We start from the raw sequence: 20,160 nt of genomic DNA, 5'->3' as shown, positions 1-20,160 counted from the left end.
ATCATGCTTCATACGAAAAAAAGGAAGTGAAAGTAAACGTTGCTAAGATTATGTGGTGGAGATGGCATTTTTCCCAGGCACATGAGAAATGCCTCTCAGGCTGAAAGGCAAATTCTTTTCGGTGTTTAGTGGAGCATTGTCAGAGCTCACAGGTTGATTTGGGGCCAGAGTCTTCCTTTGAAACCTGACATCACACGCATTCCTTTCCAAGACACTTCAGAAAGGGTGGCTTATTGTTACCCGCTGCACACAGAAACCAAACAGACTTTAATTGTTTTCTCATTTAATACTTTTTTTTTTTTTTTTGGCCCCTGCTATGACAGAATGTTTGATGGGGATGTACTGAGCAGGAGGAGGAACTCAAAAAATGTTGTGAGAGGCTGGCCCCGTGGCTGAGTGGTTAAGTTCACACACTCCACTTAGGCAGCCCAGGGTTCACTGGTTTGAATCCTGGGTACCGACCAACATACCACTCATCAAGCCATGCTGTGGTGGCATCCCACATAGAAGAACTAGAATGACCTACAACTAGGATATACAACTATGTACTGGCGCTTTGGGGAGGAAAGATAGAAAATGAGGAAGATTGGCAACAGATGTTAGCTCAGGGCCAATCTTCCTCACACACACAGACACACACAAGCTACAGATATATTGATCTAGTAAGCAGTTATTAGAAAAAAAAAAATATTGTCAGTTTTTTCAAAGAGAGAGCCAAGGTCTGCGAGATTCTTATAAAAAGGCAGTTCCCAATTTCCCATATGATGCCCTGGCCCTCTGCTCTGAGGAGCAGGGGTGAGCTCATCTGCTTCTGGGGCAAATTAACATTGCCAACAGGTAGTTTCACTGTTGGGAAATTAGAAGTTGAGCAATGAACCCCTGCAGTCCTGCGTCACTCATCCATCCCCAGAGAACCAGCATCCGCCCAGGGGAAGGTGAGATTGTTCTAAGATCACAGAACAGGAGGGGCTGGCTGGGGCCAGGCCACTACTCAGTGAATTAAATTCATGCAGCCAGTGGGAAAAGGTGGGGGTGGCACTCCAGAGCCTGGGTTGTGTGTGAATAGGCTGTAGTCCTCAAAATGTGTTCCCCTTTTAACAAAAGGCATTACCCTAGCTTTGGAAGTTTCTACCAAAAACCTCAGATCTGGCCTCTTCCATCTGATTATCTAAAACCTAGTGCAATGTAAAGGGAATGCACTTAACTCCCATCATATGCTTGAGGGCAATCATAATAATATCCACCATCTATATGTCACTGTGTTGATTCAGACCACTACCACCCAAGACACTCCTTGCCCCTGGAATACCTGTAACACTGGCCACTTGCCTACTCGCCCTGTGGACCATTCTGACTCTGAGGGCTCTCATTTGGGCAGAGATGCCCCCAAAGCTATTCTTCCTCTTTACCTTGGTTTTGTAGGCACCGTCTAGTGAAGGGGGTAGAAACTTAGCTAGATGGTTGCAACCAGTCCAAAGTAAAGATGAAAGCCAGGATCCTAAAGGTTCGTTACTAAGTACTCCTACAAGACTGTAAACATCTTGGGACATTGTGGCTTCCCTAAGAGCATCAGGGAATATCAGGGCAGCCGTTGCCTTTTCTGACAGCTGTTTCTGAAGGGTCATCCAGAATCTGTTGGCTTAGGTACATTTAGGTGTTATTAAGTTGAAATTGGCTTCCACTGAGAGCCTCAATTATGGCTTAAAAAATATTTTCCAGAAAGAGAAACCCTGCTGAGGTCTTAGTGCAGTAGGGCAGACAAGGGCCTGTTTTCCCCTGTATAATGTGGATGAAGTCTTTACTATCACGCTCCTCAGTCACTGGCTTTAGTCCCTTTTGCCTTGGGGACTTTTAACAAATTGAGTCCTGACCAAAACCCTTGTAGCTTGAATCCAGTCCTCTTAGAAACTCACTCTTGGAACCCAGCCACCAACCTAGAAGAGGACCCTGAGGAGAAGCCCAAGTAGAGAGAAACCAAGTCTCCTTGCTGTGCTCCCAGCTGAGGTGCAGCACCAACTTGCAAACTGTGTGAGAGAACTGTCTTGGCTGGATCCTCCAGCCCCAGTGTCGATCTGCTCCAACTCATAACATCATGGAGCATAGATGAGTTATCTCTACTGAGCCCTGCCCAAATGACAGATTCTTGAGCAAGCAAATGATTGTTCTTCTAAGCGTTGTGGTGCTTTGTTAAGCAGCAATAAATAAGTGAAACTGTGTATATTCTATTTCTTTAAAATGCCTAGAAGAGTCACCCTGCAACCCCATCATAACCATTTTCAGTGCTGGTATTTGCATTTTGAGGAAGAGTTTGTTTCGGCTGCCCATTTGCTATTGATCTTTGGCAAAGATGTGTTTTCCTAAGCTGTACACTTTTACTTTGTTTTGTTTTGTGCTTTGACATAAGGACTGCATGCTTAAGATGAGTATCTGGCTGGTATAGCCAAATACAATGAACTCACCAACGCAAAAACACAATCATTTGAATGCTTCCAAATCTGACGCATAATTACTTGTTGCATCATCTGTGAAGAAATAGTTGGCTCAGGAGGGTTTGTGTGTTCAGGTGAAGATGTTTTGTTAATTAAAAGAATACATGCTTTTAAGGGTATTTAATATCTGCTAATTATAAATTAATTTGATCTATTTGTTAAAGTTTCCTAGAAAATCTTTCTCTACTGTTAGAGGTAGATTGATGTTAACCTAATTACTTTCATGGACCCCCACTACATTTATTTTGAAGAACAATCTTTTTACTAAGTATTGTCACCTTTGTCTCAGTTGGCCTGAATTAATGTAGCTTTTTGGAATTTTAAAGTACACCATCCTGTAAATTCATGTGAGAAGGAGCCATTGCCACCATATTAGAAACAAAGACACTAACCAGGTAATTTGCAATTTAGAGTAAATATTTGGGGAAAGAACACTATCAGCATAGCTCAGAGAAGTATTCAAAATTGTTCTCCACAATCTACTTTATCCATCACAATGCCATCTGAATCCTGCTCCACTCAAGAGTTTTGCCACATTGAAGATGGTTTGATTATAGCAGAGGTTGAGATTACAAACGTCTAGAAGGCTGGCAAGGCCTGGTATGGGACAATAGGAAGTGGTAAGAATGGGTTTACCTGAACAAAACTCTTTGTCACCATGAGGGAAAATAGGTCCTGTGTTGACAGATCTTATGATTTTCAAAAGAAGCTGGAAATCCAAATGGGGTGGGAGGAGGAGACAATCTCCTGATTTTTTTTTTTTTTTTTTTTTTGAGTAAGATTAGCCCTGAGCTAACATCTGCTGTCAATCTTCTTCTTGCTGAGGAAGACTGGCCCTGAGCTAACATCCGTGCCCATCTTCCTCCACTTTCTATGTGGGTTGCCTACCACAGCATGGCTTGGCCAAGCGGTGCAATGTCCTCACCCGGGATCCGAACTGGCGAACCCCTAGGCCACCGAAGCAGAACGTGCGAACTTAACTGCTGCACCACTGGGCCAGCCCGAACAATCTCCTGATTTTTAAGTATTGGCATCTAGTCTTTAAAAATTCAAATAGTGTAGATTTCAAAGAAACGTTGCCACAAGCCACGATCTAAAGTGTCTAAACTCTAGGCAAATAGGATGACAAAAATAAGAGGTAATAAATAGAGTGCTTTTTTCTCAAATACATTAAGGAAAATTGGTTCAGGGAATTTGGTTCCTCTTAATTTAGACTGACTTTATATATTTAAAAAGCAATAGATGAATCTTGCATCTTCATTTTCCTGAGTTGTTATGTTAACACTTGATCCCGGAATGTGCAAGTCTGAAGAACAATTATGACCAACCACATATGCTAGATTTCCCTAACTATCCTGATTTCAAGTAGTAGAGCCAAACTGCTTGTCAAAATGTCCTAGAACCAACAACAGTTTACTGGTCAAACTTGATCTCTTAGACTTTGTAGGAAGTGACACGCAAAGCTTTTGTTAGACAATGCATTGATAAAGCTTGGTCACCATTATTGTTCTCTAGATATCGTGTAACTAGACCTTCAAAAGTTGCCCAAAAGAAAATCTTTGTGAAAATCATGATAATCCTATTAACTACAAGTTATACCTGACTCTTCTTTCTCTGCCATGTGGGTCAAGGATCCTTTGAGAATCTGGGAGATATTATCTATAGAAAAATGAATATGTCCATAATCACAATATTTTCCATATAGAGTTCATGTGTTCCCTGACTTTATCAGATCCCCAACTTAAGAACCTCAGCTCTAGAACGCCTTTGTTAATTAGGCTACGTCTGCTCTCACAACCCAACCAGGAAAACTAGCAAATCAACCTCTCCAGAGAAGATAGGGTGAGGAACTCACAAATTGATCCAAGAGGAGAGAAAACCACACATAACCCAAAGCAACTCAGGCAATAAGCCCACACGTATTATTCATTTATTAAAAAAATTATATTAGAATTTTGCATCCTACTCTGTAATACATTCAAATTTTTTTTTTGCTATAAAACTACTTTTAAAACCTTGAGTAAAAATGAGCTCCCTGGAAAGACAGTTCTTTTCTGGGGCTTTTTATGCCCTAGTACCCCTCAGGATTTCCATGATAGCAGGAAGACCACTAGCTTCAATAACAGATAGAAGTGGGTTTGAGTCCAGCTCTGCCTCTTACTAGCTGTGCCCACTGGGCAGGTGCTTCATGTCTCTGATCCCTACCTCACAGGGCAATGATGCAGAATAAATGAGATAGCATATGTAAGGCTCCCAATAACTATAAGATATATAATAGATACTCAATAAATGGTAGCTGTTATCTATGAAAGTTAGCCTGCAACCATCTCTTTCTTTTGTACTGCTATTATAAGAGTGTTCAGTACAATGCCTGGCATATAATAGATGCCCAATAAATGACAGTCTTAAACCTTCAAATTCCTTCATCCACTGGTGGCCTCTCAGTCCTCATTTTACTTGGCCTGTCAGGAGCATTTGACACAGGTAATCACTCCCTCCTCCTTAAAGCACTTTCTTCTTTTGACTTCCAGGATATGACACTCAAATATTGCTAGCTGTTCCTTTGCTGTTTCTATTCCTGATTCCTTGTCATCAACTTGACCTTTAAACAATGGAGTGACCCAAGGCTCATCCTTGCACCTTTTCTCTTTTCTAACTGCATATCTCTCATGAGGATCTGATCTTGTCTCATCACTATATGTATATGTACACATGTGTATGCATGTATATATAGTGTATGTGTGTGTATATATATGTATATATACACATATATATATATGTGTGTAATTTCCAACTGTCTAGTTGATCTTTCCACTTGGGTAATCAAAAGGCATCTCCAACTTCATATGTCCAAACTGAGCTCCTGATACTCCCTCCCTCTGTCCCCACACCTGCTCCCCTTATAGTCTTTCCCATCTCAGTTAATTACAACTCTGTCCTTCCATTGGTTCAAAACAAAAATCTGGCACCATCCATGACTTTTCTCTTTTATTCTACATTCAATCAGTCAGCAAATTCATGATCCTACCTTCATAGTATAGCCAGAATCTGACCGCTCCTCACCTCTCCCACAGCAACCACTCTGGTCTCAGCCACCAGTATCTCTCACCTGAATTGTTACAGGAGTCCCATCTTTTCTCCCTACATCCCAGTTATCTATTGCTGCATAACAAACCATTCCAACACATAGTGGAACTGAACAACAACCATTTTATCATGCTCATGGATTCTGCTGGTCACGAATTCAGAAGACACAGTGGGGGCAGTTCTTCCCTGTTCCATGATAACTGAGGCCTTGGCTGAGATGACTCAATTGACTGGGCCTGGAACACCTGGACTGGGAGGATCTGCCTCCAAGATGGCTTCCTTACTCCCATGTCTGGCATCCAGGCTGGTTGGCTAAAAAACCAGTCTTGACAAGTCAGGACTGTGGACTGCATTGCCACTGGGTTACTGACTTCTCTAGCAGCGAGAGTTCCAAGAGAAGTTTCTAGTAAATGAAGTAGAAATCACACAGCCTTTTATAACCTAGCCTCAGAGGTCAACTTCACTTCCACCCTACTCTGTAGGTTGAAGGAGTCACAGAGAAGCCTACCAGGTTCAAGAGGAAGGGACCATCCCACCTGTCAATGGGAAGAGTATCAAAGAACTCATGGACTTATTTCACCATATCCTGCTTCCACCCCTGCCCTGCCCTCCAACGCTAGCAAGATTGTTCTCAACACAGCAGCCAGAATGATCCTGTAGAAATGAAATCAGCACATCATGCTTCTGCCCAAATCCTTCCCATGGCTCCCATTTCACTCAGAGTAAAAGCCAAAATCCTTACAATGGCCATACGGCCCCATGGCTTGTCCTCTGTGACTCATCTCCAGCTGCTTTTCCCAGTGCTATTCCAACCACACTAGAGCAAGCAGCCACATGTCCTCCCACTTGAAGACATTCACACTTCCTCTCCCATTTGCTCTTCCCGGATACCCATGTGCCTCTGTCCTCCCTCCTTTCAAGTCGTTACTCAAATATTACCTTCTTTGTGAGACATAAGCTCACAATGCCATCTAAAATTGCAAACCTCCTCACTTCCTGCCTCCCTTTCCTGCTTGTTTTCTTTAGTACTTAACACCATCTACACAAACACACATATAAACACACACATTAATTTATTTCCTATCTCTCATCTGCCTCTGCCTCGGGAATATGAGCTCCACGTGGGCAGGATTTCTATCTTATTCCCTGCTGAATCACCCACCAGCACCTAGACCAGAGCCTGTACATAGTAGGTACTCAATAATATTTGTGAAATGATCAAAGACCACCTGTTTTCACTAATCTATTTTTTGTAAGAACTCTCATTCCAGCTTGTTTTGTTTGTTCTTTAAACTGCCACTTTCTGTCCACATGTTTGGTTCTTTCAAAGATGAGAAAGGCCCCATTCATATGATACACAGTCTTCTTTGTAGACTCTAAACTGTATAAAATCTTATTAACTAATTTACAATTAAATCTTAATAGCTAATTTAATAAGATAATAACTATCTTATTACTAATTTACCTTTGGAACATGACTACTATTCCCTGCCTCTTCTTAAAAAATCACTAAATCACTGGATTATTTTGTGTGGCTAGGTAGCTGCAGGCTTTTATACTGATATCCAGATATTACATATACTCCAAGTCTGAGGTCGGGGACATGCTTTAAGCAAGAGGAACTTTTTGAAGGAAATGAAAATAGAAATTAAACATTATTGAATCCTCCTGACAATTCTGCTACCCATTAGCAGGAGATGACATATACCTGAATTAGATGGAAAATGACTAATACCTCAGGGTGTATATGTCTGTCATCTGGTTTTAATAATATTCTGCATTCTCAGGGTTGAATGACCAAGAAAAATTAGTATAATCTGTTTTCCTACCGATGACCCTGTAAACGAGATGACTTTTAAGATTTCATTTAATCAACTGTTACTCCACATTACATGCTAAGAACTTTACTAATACTGACTCATTTGGTCCTCAAACAACCTGATGAGTTTGATGCTGTTACTTTCTCTGTTTTTTAGATGAGTCAACAGATCCAACAAAAATTAAGTAAATTTGCCTAAGATTAAACCTCTAGTTAACAGGGCAGGATGGCCACAGGGTCTGTGCTTTTATTGCTAGAAAAAAATACCTTTTCCTTAAACATTTTATTGTGAATCTTTACAAATTTACAGAAAAATTAAGAGTTCTACAATGAATACTCATATACCTACCACCTAGATTCTACAATTAACATTTTACTATATTTGTTTTATCACACATTTAACCATCTATATATCCATCAATCCATGTGTTTTATATATTTCAAAGAAAGTTGCAGAATCAATACTTCTCAACTCTAAACTCTTCCTCATGCATATCAGTTACCAGATTTCAATATTTTTCTATAGTTCTTTTCTTCTTCATGTGAGGCAAAATTTGCATGTAATGAAATGTGCAAACCTAACACATACCGTTCAGTGAATTTTGACCTACACTACCTTTTGATTGTTCTTATCAGAAAATATTTCATAATATAGTTTTGACTGTGGAAAGATATTTTAAAGCTGTTCACTTAACATTGGAGAGTTTAATCTCTGGACAAAAGAACTGAATAATATGCAAATTGGCTTCTAATAAAGTAAAGGAAGGGCTCAACAGAGGCTCTCTCACTAGAGAAACTTCCCTGTTGTACACATTTAACTCCAAAGGGATCAAGAGCCGTTTTCCTTTTTTGTCTTTAAGATAATCCAGCTAGCAGGAAGGAAACTTGGTTTAGAAATTCTTACAAGTCCACTCCATCGCCTGTCTTCTTGCACATGGAACAAAGCCAAGTGACGACCTCCAAGGTCATGCTAACGTAAGACCCCCCCCTCCCCCAAGTCTCTTGATGCCTAGACCAAGGCCCTTTCTGGGGAGTTGCAATTTTTTGGAAACCTCCAACCTGTTAAAGCAAACAGCCAGGGATCACAATATTTAATGACTCAAAGTGATATCTGCTATTGCAAACTCTTTAGCCTCGATTTCAAAATTGATATTGCAAAATTGCGTTTGTCTCATGTAAGAAGTAAAAGCACATCCTTTTCTAGTTCTAAAAATAAGAGCCACATGTGGAGAGCTTCCTTTTTTGCATGTCTTACAACACCATGTCAGAGAAACTAATATTAATTAGAGCTAATGATTGCTACCACACACAAGGACCTACCATGGTTAGCACTTTCTGCAATTGTTAGTCCTCACAATAGGCTTTCAAGTTTCACATATAAGGATCTGAATTTTAAAGCGTTCATTCACTCACATGGCTGGAAAGTAGTGGAACCAGGATTTTCCCACTCCTAATATCACATAACCTGTTGCCACATCCCACAGCCCTGTTGCTCTAATAAACTGAATCATCATGTAGAAATTGGGAGTAGGGCCTCCTCTTGGCACTACCTGCACTTGAATTCTGGTTTCACACTGGTAGCTCTGTGACCCTGAGCAAGTGGAATAATCTCTCTGTGCCTTGGTTTCTCCATCTGGAAGACGGGGTTAACAGTAGCTCCCGCCCAATAGGATTGTTGTAAGAAGTAAATGTGGTAGTACATACAAAGACTTAGCACAGTGCCAACAACCAGAGGAAACCCCCCATAAATGTGAGCTACTATTAATGTTGACCCTTGCAGGAATCTGCCTTATTTCTATCCCTAGCCTTTCTTTGGTGAAACAGTGCCAGAATATGATGAAATGGTGCGTATTGGATTGCATATTGTCACTCCCTTTAACACACAGTGACAAAAATACTTGAGTAAAAGACCAACAAGTCTTCAAATGAAAACAAACTGAATATTAGAGAACAATAATATGGAGAGATGAAGATTAGGTGGGAAAGTGGTGCTGTTATGAAATCAGGATGACAACAACAGATCCTATTGGTGCTGTGTTTACTCCCTGTCTCGGTTCTTACCATTTCCGTGTACACAGCCTTACTTCAAAGGCCGGCTTCCATGTCCTTTGCCTGAGGACTTTCCTTAGTTCCCTGAATACTGTTCTGCCTTAGTGTGCACCAGGTCACAAGTGCCAGAGAATCAATACCCCCAGGAGCAGCCCTCAACCATTGACTACGGGGAGTGGGAAGATAAACACACCCACTCCCTCGCCCCTCAGGTGGAGAACTCTGAGGCACGGTCTCCACTGTCTCCCAGAGTGTAGTCTCACTTCCCATTGGAAGTGAGCTCCAGTTGCCCACAGTAGTAAATGGCTTGATAGCACACCCTCCACTGGTTTCCTTCTCTTGCCTGTCTCATCCCCCCCTTCTCCACCAGTGCTTCCTGAAATCGCCTTCTAAATAAACAACTTGTATTTAAATCCTTTACTCAGTGTCTGCTTGTTGGGAATACAAAATTAAGACAATGATTTCTTAAAAAGGTAACCAATTCTTTGCCCCTTTAAACTTCAGCATCAACTACAAAGATCCCTATATCCGTACAATGATCCTTATACCCAGGATCTCATTGGATCCTCACAGCAATGCTGTGAAGTAGACAGAACAACTGCTACTGACTCATTTTAGGGATGAAAAAACCAGGGCTTGGTAAAGTAAGGAGACCAAAGCCACATGGATGATGGAGTCAGAGCTGAACAACAGTCTCAGACATTCGGACTCTAAGTTCAGAGACATCTCAAAGAACTGGCTGCAACAGGGCTATTTATCAAGCCCTTTTTCAGTGCGTACAACTCCATCAACTGTTCCTTACAAGAACAGGTAGGAAGGGAAAAAAATTAAGGCCTCTGTCCTTCAGTAGTTTAATTCACAGCAAGAAAAAAAAGTGCTATGTTGGTTGTTACACTTACTCAGAGGAGCAGCTTTGAGAGTCAGTCTTAGTAAATTTAAAAAAATCCATGAAGGGCCAACCTGGTGGCATAGTGGTTAAGTTCGCATGCTCTGCTTCAGCAGCCCTAGGTCTGCCAATTCAGATCCCGGACACAGACCTACACACTGCTTATCAAGCCATGCTGTGTCAGGTGTCCCACACATAGAGTAGAGGAAGATGGGCACAGAGGTTAGCTCAGGACCAATCTTCCTCAAGAAAAAAAGGAGGAATTGTGGCAGATGTTAGCTCAGGGCTAATCTTCCTCAAAAAAAAAAACCCCAAAAAACACAAGATTCTAAAAGCCTTGATAAATGTTCATTCTCCCTTAGATTTCCATAGCCAGGCGGCAAAGTGATTTTACATGGCACATCAGATAGCACAACTTCCAATAAGTCTTTCTTTAATAAGCATTTACCTTTGTCTTCACATCCTTATGTTATATAGCCTGGGTATGCCACAGAACTACCTTCTTCTGAGCCCTTGATCAACTTTAATTCCATTTTCAAACAATTACATCATGAATGCTTGCTTCCAGACCCAGCAGGGGAACGTGAGTGGAATCACTTCTTGATTCCTTTGCTATGCATGTCCCAGGCAATGACACTGATGACAGGATAGGAACTCATGGGTTCTTGCAACATGGCATGTTTCTCAGTCACCTACTCTGATAGTTAGTCCTAAAGAAACAAGGCTCCAGATCTTCCCAAAGACTTGAATAACAATGGCAGAACTAATCTCAAACCTCAGAGAAGCATGTTATCTAATTTTTCAGATCTTAGTGACACATTTCTCAACAGGCAACTGAGACTCAAATACGTGCTATCACTTGCCCAAGATCTCAAAATGACCAATCCAGGGCAAGACACACCTCTGTCTGCAGCCAGTTTCTAGCACCTCTACATGATACTGTCTTTCACATCATAGAACCAAAAACAAACCCCATAGGAACCCTTGGCACTAACACTTTTTGCCAACCCACGCGAATAACTTGGGCACCTGGGAAAATCTCACAACTGATGTACCTCAGGATTTGGTTTGTTACTTTCTGCAAGAGGAGCTGGCATTTTCTCTAAGAGGCCATGCTTCCCATTGGTCAATTCTTAGCAAGACTGTTGAATCAGGTACCTAGAGTGAGAAACAGAAGTACTCCACATGGTGGCCTGAGAAAATTACTCAAAGGCTGAAATAAATAAGTCACGAATATCAGTTACCTTTTCTTAAGTGCAATATCAATCTTTATACCAATCAGATGACTCATGTGTTGTACCCATCCATGACTATGGATGGCTATGATGGCTAAAAAACAAAAAGCCTGGATCTACTAAGTTTGTTAATTTAGGAGTACAGGTAAAAACTGGTGAAGACTCCCCTTGCTCCGAGAGAAGATGCATTTTGTTTTGTATCTATGTTGCATGCCACATGATAAGAAAAATTAATCAGATAATTATAGCTGTGACCATGGACATTATCCAATTTTTTTGGAAGCAAAGAAATAAGTTATTGTGGCATCATATTCTTAGTGAAATTGTTGTTTGGAGATAGTGTGCTTATTTTTCCAAAGGGCAAAAGGTTTTCATAGAAAATAAAATGACATGTGCTGCTTCCATGAAAACAAAAGATTTCAGCCAGGGAATCTGTATACATTCAACTAAGCATTATCTCCTTAAGGACACATTTTGTCTTCAAAGGCAAGCAAAAGATGAACCAGGTTATAGGTCCATCTAGGCTGCTCTTGAAATGGACAAAATGTGTGTGATTGTATAAGTGATAGGCAGAGAAAGGTGGGAAGAAGCAAGGAGAATAGGTATGTTCAACCATGAGGCAAATTCTAGTAAAGATACAGAAGAAACAGCTGAATCCTGGGCAAGTTTCTCTCTTTCTGCTTCCTCAAGTTACTGAATGGCAGGCACTGGTCTAGCTTCAGGGGACAGAAGTTTTGGGTGGGGCCCAGGTATAGTAGCTCAGCATCATCAAGGTGCAAAAAGAAATTGTTTCAAAGAGAAAAACCATTGTTTGTAATCCAGGTTCAGTCCACTGAGCTCAGCCAAATGACTCTCAGAACCTTCCAGGAGCCCCACCCTTGTTATAACTCACCTATGAGTCATTGGCTGCCTGGCATGGTAAAGAAATGCCACTGTGCACACTTCCCCATAATGTCAAGCACACCTCTGTTGTTGGTTCATTCTCATGCAGTTTAGGAGACTGTTTCCTTTTGATTTTTGATCATAAGTTCAAAACTTCAGAATCAACTGAACAAGTTTGCTTCATCAAATCTTCCTCCACAGTGGATATGGGAGAGACTTTAAAATTACCAACCACACAACCACCAACAGCTGTGAATCATTGAATGTGGGGGCTCCTCGAAGATCTGTTCTCCACGTGGCCTTGCAAGGGCCCTTTTGAAAACGTATATCTTAATCAGGGTTTTAAGCCACCATTTGCTTAAAACTTGTCAATGGCGTTCCTTGTTAGGATTAAGACTGCAGTCCTAAAATTTGGTTTATGAGCTCTGCATAACCTCCCCAGCCTGTTCATTACTCAGATATTTATTGGATACCTACTACATATCATTCTAGGCCCTGGAGCAATAGCCATGGACAAAGTGGCTGAGAATTCCCCTCCTCGAACTGACATTTGGCCATGCCTGCCCCTTCACCATCCCCACCAGGCAAACACTCTCACCTCTTCCCACAGTCCCTCAGACTCTTCCTTCTGCTGGGAACACTGTGCCTGGTAAACCCCTACATCTCATTTTAAACATCATCTTCTTTAAGGAGGCCTTTCTCTTTTTCTGAACAAGGTCAGATCCCTTTGCTATCTAGTCCGCAGAACCCTTACTTATTTATCATTTCCCTTTTTGTAAGTATTCGTTCTGCACTGTATTTCCATTTACCCAAGCATTAGCAAACTTTTTCTGTAAAAGGCCATATAGTAAATACTTTCAATTCTGTGGGCCATGCAGTCTCCGTCAAAACCACTCAGCTCAGCTATTATAGCATGAAAGCAGCCATAGACAATACATAAACAAATGGATGTAGCCACGTTCCAATAAAACTTTATTTACAAAAGCCGGTGGTGGGCTAGATCTGGCCTATGGGGCACAATTTGTGACTCTCAGAACAACGGAAGCTCCTGTGATGATAGAGATGTTGTATATCTGTCCCGTCCAGTAAGGTAGCCACCAGCCACATGTGATTATTGAGCACTTGAAATGTGGCTAGTGAAATTGAGGATCTAAATCTCTAAGTTTATTTAATTATTTAAGTTTAAATGTAAATAGCTACATGTGGCTAGTGTTTACTGTATTGGACAGCACACATAGAGATCATGAGCTTAGGGGCTGTGTGCCTCTTGGTCACCAATGTGTCACCTAGACCTAGCATAGCAGCCAGCACAGAGTAGGTGTTCAATATGTGTTGAATGAATGAGTGAATGAGCAAATGTATAAATATTGAATGACTTATCAGATTTGTTTGCTTTTTAACACTGCCATATACTTGATTAGGTGTTACCCCTGGATGCTTCTTGCTCTCTAGTCCTGAGATGTTATATTTTGTATGCACATTTTATCTCCCCATTAGCCCATGAGCTCCATGAGGATGGGAGCTATAAAAGACACTTCCTGAATGATCCTCCCAGGGCCCAGGACAGGTGCATGCACAGGGTAGTCAGCCTTCCCATGGAGTGTTTGCAGCTACCAGTACCCACCTGGAAAGGAAAAACATTCAGCCCCATGGCTATTTTATTTCTGAAATATATTCTAATCTGTCTTGTCTCGAAGCTCTAACTTCAAGCTTTTCTCCTTCAACCCTGGTGTGGTGGAGTTGAGAAATTCAAATTAGCCCTGCCTTTTCCTGCTTTATAATCTTGAGTAAGTTGCTTAACATCCTGTGTGTCTCTTATTAAGTGAAGATAATTCTAGTTCTATTACAGCTATCCACCACCCACCTCTTAGGAATATCATGTAAATAAATAAGATCATGGCCACAAAAGCTTTGAGCACCTCAGAGATAAGCACTATTCTCACGTGGCACATTGTATGTGATCAAGAAGATAGTAGATGGTAGTTATTCTCAGTGATGTTAAACCACTTGGTGCATTGTTTTCTCGAGTTTATCAGGATAACTTAATAAAAGGTCTGTGTTTCTCAAGTGAGCCAGCTGGCTGTAAATAAGATCAGAGGAATGCAATGATTGCAGAGTGGTGAAAGAAAGCCACTTTGTTCCAAAGTTGAATTGTGTCCAATTGACTTTAGAGCCTTCCCCCTAGCTATGATCCCAGGTAGAATCCTGAGATCCTACAAAACTTTCTTCCTTGCATTCCTGCTGCAGTTCTGATAAGGGGGCATCCCAAAGAAGGCACACCTTTCTTTCACCACTACCTTAAAGAGGAAATCTGGCTTACCCTGACGTGGAAGGCCTATTCAATTCCAGTGGGCTCTGTACATCTCTTCTCCAAGTAGGTAACACATTAGGTCCAGCCAGAGGTCCATGAAAGGTCCTGCTCCTCTACTTTCCACTCACCAAGAAATATTCATGATGGTCCTCCCATCCTGGAAGGCCCTCGCCTCCTCTCGCAACCATTCCCAATCTTGGCACTGTCTCTCATTCACTCATTCCTACAGCAGATGTTCATTGGACACTCTGCTAGGGATTCTATTTAGACCCTGCCAAGCAATCCTGCCTTTTCTGTGAATGCCTCACTTCCCAATCTGGGTGCATTCTGTGGAAGCCTGTATCTCTCTTCACGGGCTGCCCTGACCTGTTAGCTGACTTCTCAGGTAGTGAAGAGAAAAGCCAAGACAATGGGAAACCAACTTAACCTCTCGAGAACAGAACTTGTTCACCTAGAAACAAAGAGTTAGAAGAGCTAACATATAAAGAACTTGTCCTCTCAAAAAGTTCCATGTTTATAATCTGTCTCTATCTCTCTGACTTCTGCAGTCACTGAAGCGTAAATCTTGTAATGAACTTTTTCCATCATGCACTGCCTAACACACAGAGATGGTCAATAAATCAAGAATTGAGTCTTTGACTCACTTAATTTTCTGGCATAAACTTCCCCAGATTTGTTTGAATTTTGGTCAGCCCAGACAGGTCCTAATACAAGTTTCCTTGGAGAGGTAACTCAGTTCTCAGACTTTTTCCAAATGCTTCTAAGCAATGGTTAGAAATGAAAGAATTTGGGGGGCCACCCCCATTGCCAAGCGGTTAAGTTCATGTGCTATGCTTCGGCAGCCCAGGGTTTCAGTGGTTCAGCTCCTGGGTGCAGACCTAGCACCGTTCAACAAGCCATGCTGAGGTGGCATCCCACATAGTAGAACGAGAAGGACCTACAACTAGAATATGCAACTATGTACTGGGGGGCTTTAGAGAGAAGGAAAAAAAGAGAAGATTGGCAACTGATGTTAGCTCAGGGCCAGTCTTTAAAAAACAAAATGAAAGAATTTTAATAAAATTCATACAGTATGTATTCATTAAGGTAACAGTAGATGTCATAATAAATGAGCCACCAAATCTCAACAGCATAATCCAATAGAAGTTTATTTCTCACTCATATTTCTTAAGTCTAATTGGCAGTGATAGGAAGTTGGAAGGAGAAGTGGTGAGGACTCTGCTCCACAGAGTTATTCGGCGAACCAGGCCAGCAAAAGCTCTGCAATCTTTACTGTGTGGCTTCCAAGGTCACCTTGGCCATCAGCATTCAGATGCCAACAGGGGAAACAGAGAAAGAGATCGATCATGAGAGAGGCTTTTATGGGTCAGGCACGGAAGTGGCACCTGGGCACTTCTGCCCATTTCATATTGGTCATAACTCTGTCACATGGCCACATTTGTCTTCAAATGGTGTGGGACATGTAGGCCAGCTGTGAGAAAGAGGAAAGGGAAATGGTTTGGTGAACAGCCAGTCTTTGCCACGCTGGACAATACAGTTAAAATATTTCAAATACTTGAAAGACCTGAGTGAGAGATAATGAAAGCTATTTTATTTGTAAGTTATACTTTATTTTCTGTCCTTTTATTAAACAACTTGTCTTTTAAAAATATTATTGTAATGCAATGTGGTGAGTATAATGATGGTGTTATGCAGTGAGAACGTCAAGCCTGGATCTTTTTAGGAAGTGAAGCAGAGCTGGGTTTTAAACAGCAGATATTAGGCATGCAAAGGGTGTATGTATGTGCAGCAGAGATGAAGAAGAGGTGGCAGCAGAGGACAGTTAGGAAGAGTAGCAACTGAAGAAATTACAGGCAAATGGCAGCATAAGAAAATGTTTGGAGAAGATAAAAACGAGGGTGTGAGATGAAAGCAGTTTGATGTTGCTTAAGCAACAAATGGAAGGCAGGAGATAGAGGACTTTGACAGGTCATTGTCTTCTTTGCTAAGAAATTTAGCTTTATGTTGAAAACCAACACTTCCCAAAGAGAGTTTTCTCATGGCATAGATAGATTTATGTTTAATACATGTCCTGGGTTCCAAAGTTAAATGGTTTTTCACTTCAGTATTTTAATAGCGTTCAATAAGCTAATTCAATTGGCAAGTATTTATTCAGCACTACCATGTGAAGCTGTGTGCTCACAACAGGGATACAGTGATGAACAAGAAACCTGTCTCTCCTGGTTCTTACACCCTAGCTTTTGCACACTGTGAGCTTTTGCACACCAAGAGGCACAGAGGTATGTAGGCTTTCCAAAACCATTTTTGTTGATGCCTATCTCTAGTGAGCACTTTAGAAATTCTGTTATAAATGATGCTTGGACGTTAAAGATAAAGTTATCTAGCAACAGCAGATTTGAGGAGTCAGTATGGAGTAAAGAGACCATCTGGGAGGTGATTGCAGTGATCCAGGGGAAAGGTTGATGAGAAACTCCCTTGATGCTCTCAATTCTACCTTGGGAATCTTTCTTTCTAGTCCTACTGCCTTTATCCTTCTAGCTCTCATCCTTCAAGCCTTTGGTCAACTCTTTTCTCCTTCATGAAGTTTCCCCTATCTCTTCCAGTGAGTGTTAGATGCGTCTTCTTCCCACAGCACCCTGAACATCTCTCTATGGTACCTGTAGTGTTTGTCAGGTAGTCAGCTTGTAGTCTGTCTGTGGGCACATCATGTCTCCTGGCAGAGCATTTGTTAACACAGGCACTCAATAAGTCTTGGTTTAGTGTTGAAACAGGAGGAAAACAACAACAACAACAAAATCTTTTTAGATAGACTTGATGCTGGGGTTTTAAGGCAGTATGAAAAAAATAAATTTTAACCTAAATTGTCATATATTTACATATCTCAGTGGTCTGAACAACTTGAGTTGACTGAGCAACTCAGTTTCTTCTACTCCAGCTACACGACTGGGGTCCCCTAAGTAGGAGGTTTCCATTTGGATTTTATCACGTAGAACACCCCATTCCAGGGTCTGCCAATATGTTAATGATTAATTATACCAGGCGTCTTAAAAATCAGAAATAAAATTATCAGGAAGGTGCTTGTGTCCAAGTTGAATATGACTGTGTACATATAGAATCAAACGACAAATTCTAAGCAGAAGGAACTCACCTATTTGTGATGAGATGATATGAGTTAGAGTAGACTGAAACATAGTTTCATAAAGCATTTCTAAACATTCATATCCATAAAACACATGACAAAGGCTATGGTTAAAATACTCATTTCTTAAAATTCCCTGACAACTTTAAGACATTAAGTACCCTTCCAAATAAAGTAGAACTGTGGACTATCAGAATTCTTGTATCATTCCACTTTCATAAGCTTTGGTGCAGCATTATTTGTATAACTTGGGCCATATCTAATTGACATTTGAAAGTATTTTAGAAGAGAAATAAATGGCAACTTTGGAATTAATAAAACACTCAAATGTTTTAAAGTTTATTGAGCAAAGAGCTGCTTTGAATTTTACCTACCACTAGAGATGATAATTTAAAATACACACACACACACACACATTCACTAGCAGTAAGGCATGAACACTTACCAATCATAACAGGGCACTCATTAACCAATCAGAAGGGATGCTGGGTGTAAACTGAGATGCTAATATCAGTGTGTACCAGATAAGCATCAGTCCTGCCTCCCTCCACTAGCATCACATCTAGTCTACAATTCTGTAACTCCCCTGACTGGAGATGAAAACTGATCTGATAGGAGTCAGAGTCTAGAGTTGGGAGGAGTCTAGAGTTGTTTGGTCCCTGGATTGGTGACAATAATGTCATCAAGGACCACAGTGTTTTACATCTCCTTTCTACCATCTTCTGTGCATAACCAAATATCTTTCTCTGGTGGCCACAATATGGTTGCTGAAATTCCAGGCATCCCATGCAGACACAACAATGTCTAGAAAAGAATAGGGAATTTTTTTGGCATCTATTTCTATTCTTGAGTAAAGCCTTTCTCAGTCACCCAGTGGACTTTTTCTTGGTTCCCATTGGCCAGTACTGGTCCACATGTCTATGTCTAAACCAGTCACTGGCAAGACACACTATGGCTAGCTTGAACTGATCATGCTTTCCCTCCTGAGGCTAGGGAAGGGTCACCTTCAGCTGAACACCAAGGCTCTTCTGGTGATAAATAAAGAGTTCAGGGTATGGCTGTAGGGTAGGCAACCAACAGTGTCTGCATCACATAACAAACCCCACGAGATGATCTATTTGAAAAGAGAATTTATAGTCCTTGCACACACTTGCACTCAAGTTTCAGTGTTTAAGCTCATGAAGCCCAAAGTTACACCCCACCCCCATGTTCCATTTCTTCTGCAATAATGGCAACTGGACGACAGGACTTGTTCAGGATTCTGAGGAAGAAGTGCTCCTCATAACCATGAATGAAGTATGGACCTCTTACTATCTCTAAAAGCCCATCCTCTACAACAGTACTCACGTGGGGTCATGAGGAAAGAAATTAGTCTTAGAGATGCAGATGGTCTTTAGCTTTGAAGGCATCTTTATATTTTATCTGTATAGACAGGTGCATTAATTAGGGTAAACACTACTAACTGCTGCAATAGACAAACCATAAATCTCTCTATCTCAACACAGTGAGTTTTATTGGCCACATATGTAAAGTCTATTGCAGATCAGGTACCCCTCTTCCATCTGTAGCTTCACCATCTGGATCCAGTGATTTGCAAGTTTCCCACGGTAGAGGACGAGAGAGATGGATAAGGCACACCAGCCCTTGACTACCTCAACCCAGAAGTGACACATGCCATTTCCATTCACAGGCCATTAACCAGAACAAGTCATGTGGCCCACCATAACTGCAAAGGAGGCTGGGAAACATGGAGAACATGATGAACATACATTAAATACTAACAATGTTCTGCCATATGGTGTTTGGAAATCATTTTTACCAAACCATTGAGCAATGCTACTCGTTTATGTGTTGGCTTTGTACTATGTTAACTTAGCCAAGCTGGAACCTCATTTCTAGGATTTCCAGGTTGGGACTGGACCAAGAGAAATTTACATAATATTGGGAAGGTGGAAGTGAAGCAACAGTCATTATAATCTAAATGCCATTTGTTGGCAAGGGTAGCAACTGGGCTTGTGGCTCCTCCAGCTCCTGCTCCTTCAACTTCTCTGAGTTCTGGGACTGGTGTGTGTGCATATTCATGGCAACCGTTCCAACACTTTGTATAGGACATGCTCATTATCAAGGTTGAAAATGTTGCCAGGCAGATATGGATGCTAGTTTGTCCTACTCAATTCCAATTTGTCCTAGTGGGTCCCAATTTGTCCTCACTTTTCTGTGTTTTAGGTCCAGCTCCTCACAATTACTAGCCCTGCTACTGATC

At 41.2% G+C, this 20,160-nt stretch overlaps 1 protein-coding gene across 2 annotated transcripts in view; it reads left to right on the top strand.

The window, feature by feature from the left end:
- Positions 1 to 20,160, top strand: part of SPTLC3 (serine palmitoyltransferase long chain base subunit 3) — a 148,306-nt gene that overhangs the window by 882 nt on the left and 127,264 nt on the right. The window lies entirely within an intron of this gene.

This window comes from Equus przewalskii, chromosome 21, assembly GCF_037783145.1.
Source record: "Equus przewalskii isolate Varuska chromosome 21, EquPr2, whole genome shotgun sequence".
NCBI classification, from domain to species: domain Eukaryota; kingdom Metazoa; phylum Chordata; class Mammalia; order Perissodactyla; family Equidae; genus Equus; species Equus przewalskii.
This window is presented reverse-complemented; position numbering and strand designations above follow the sequence as displayed.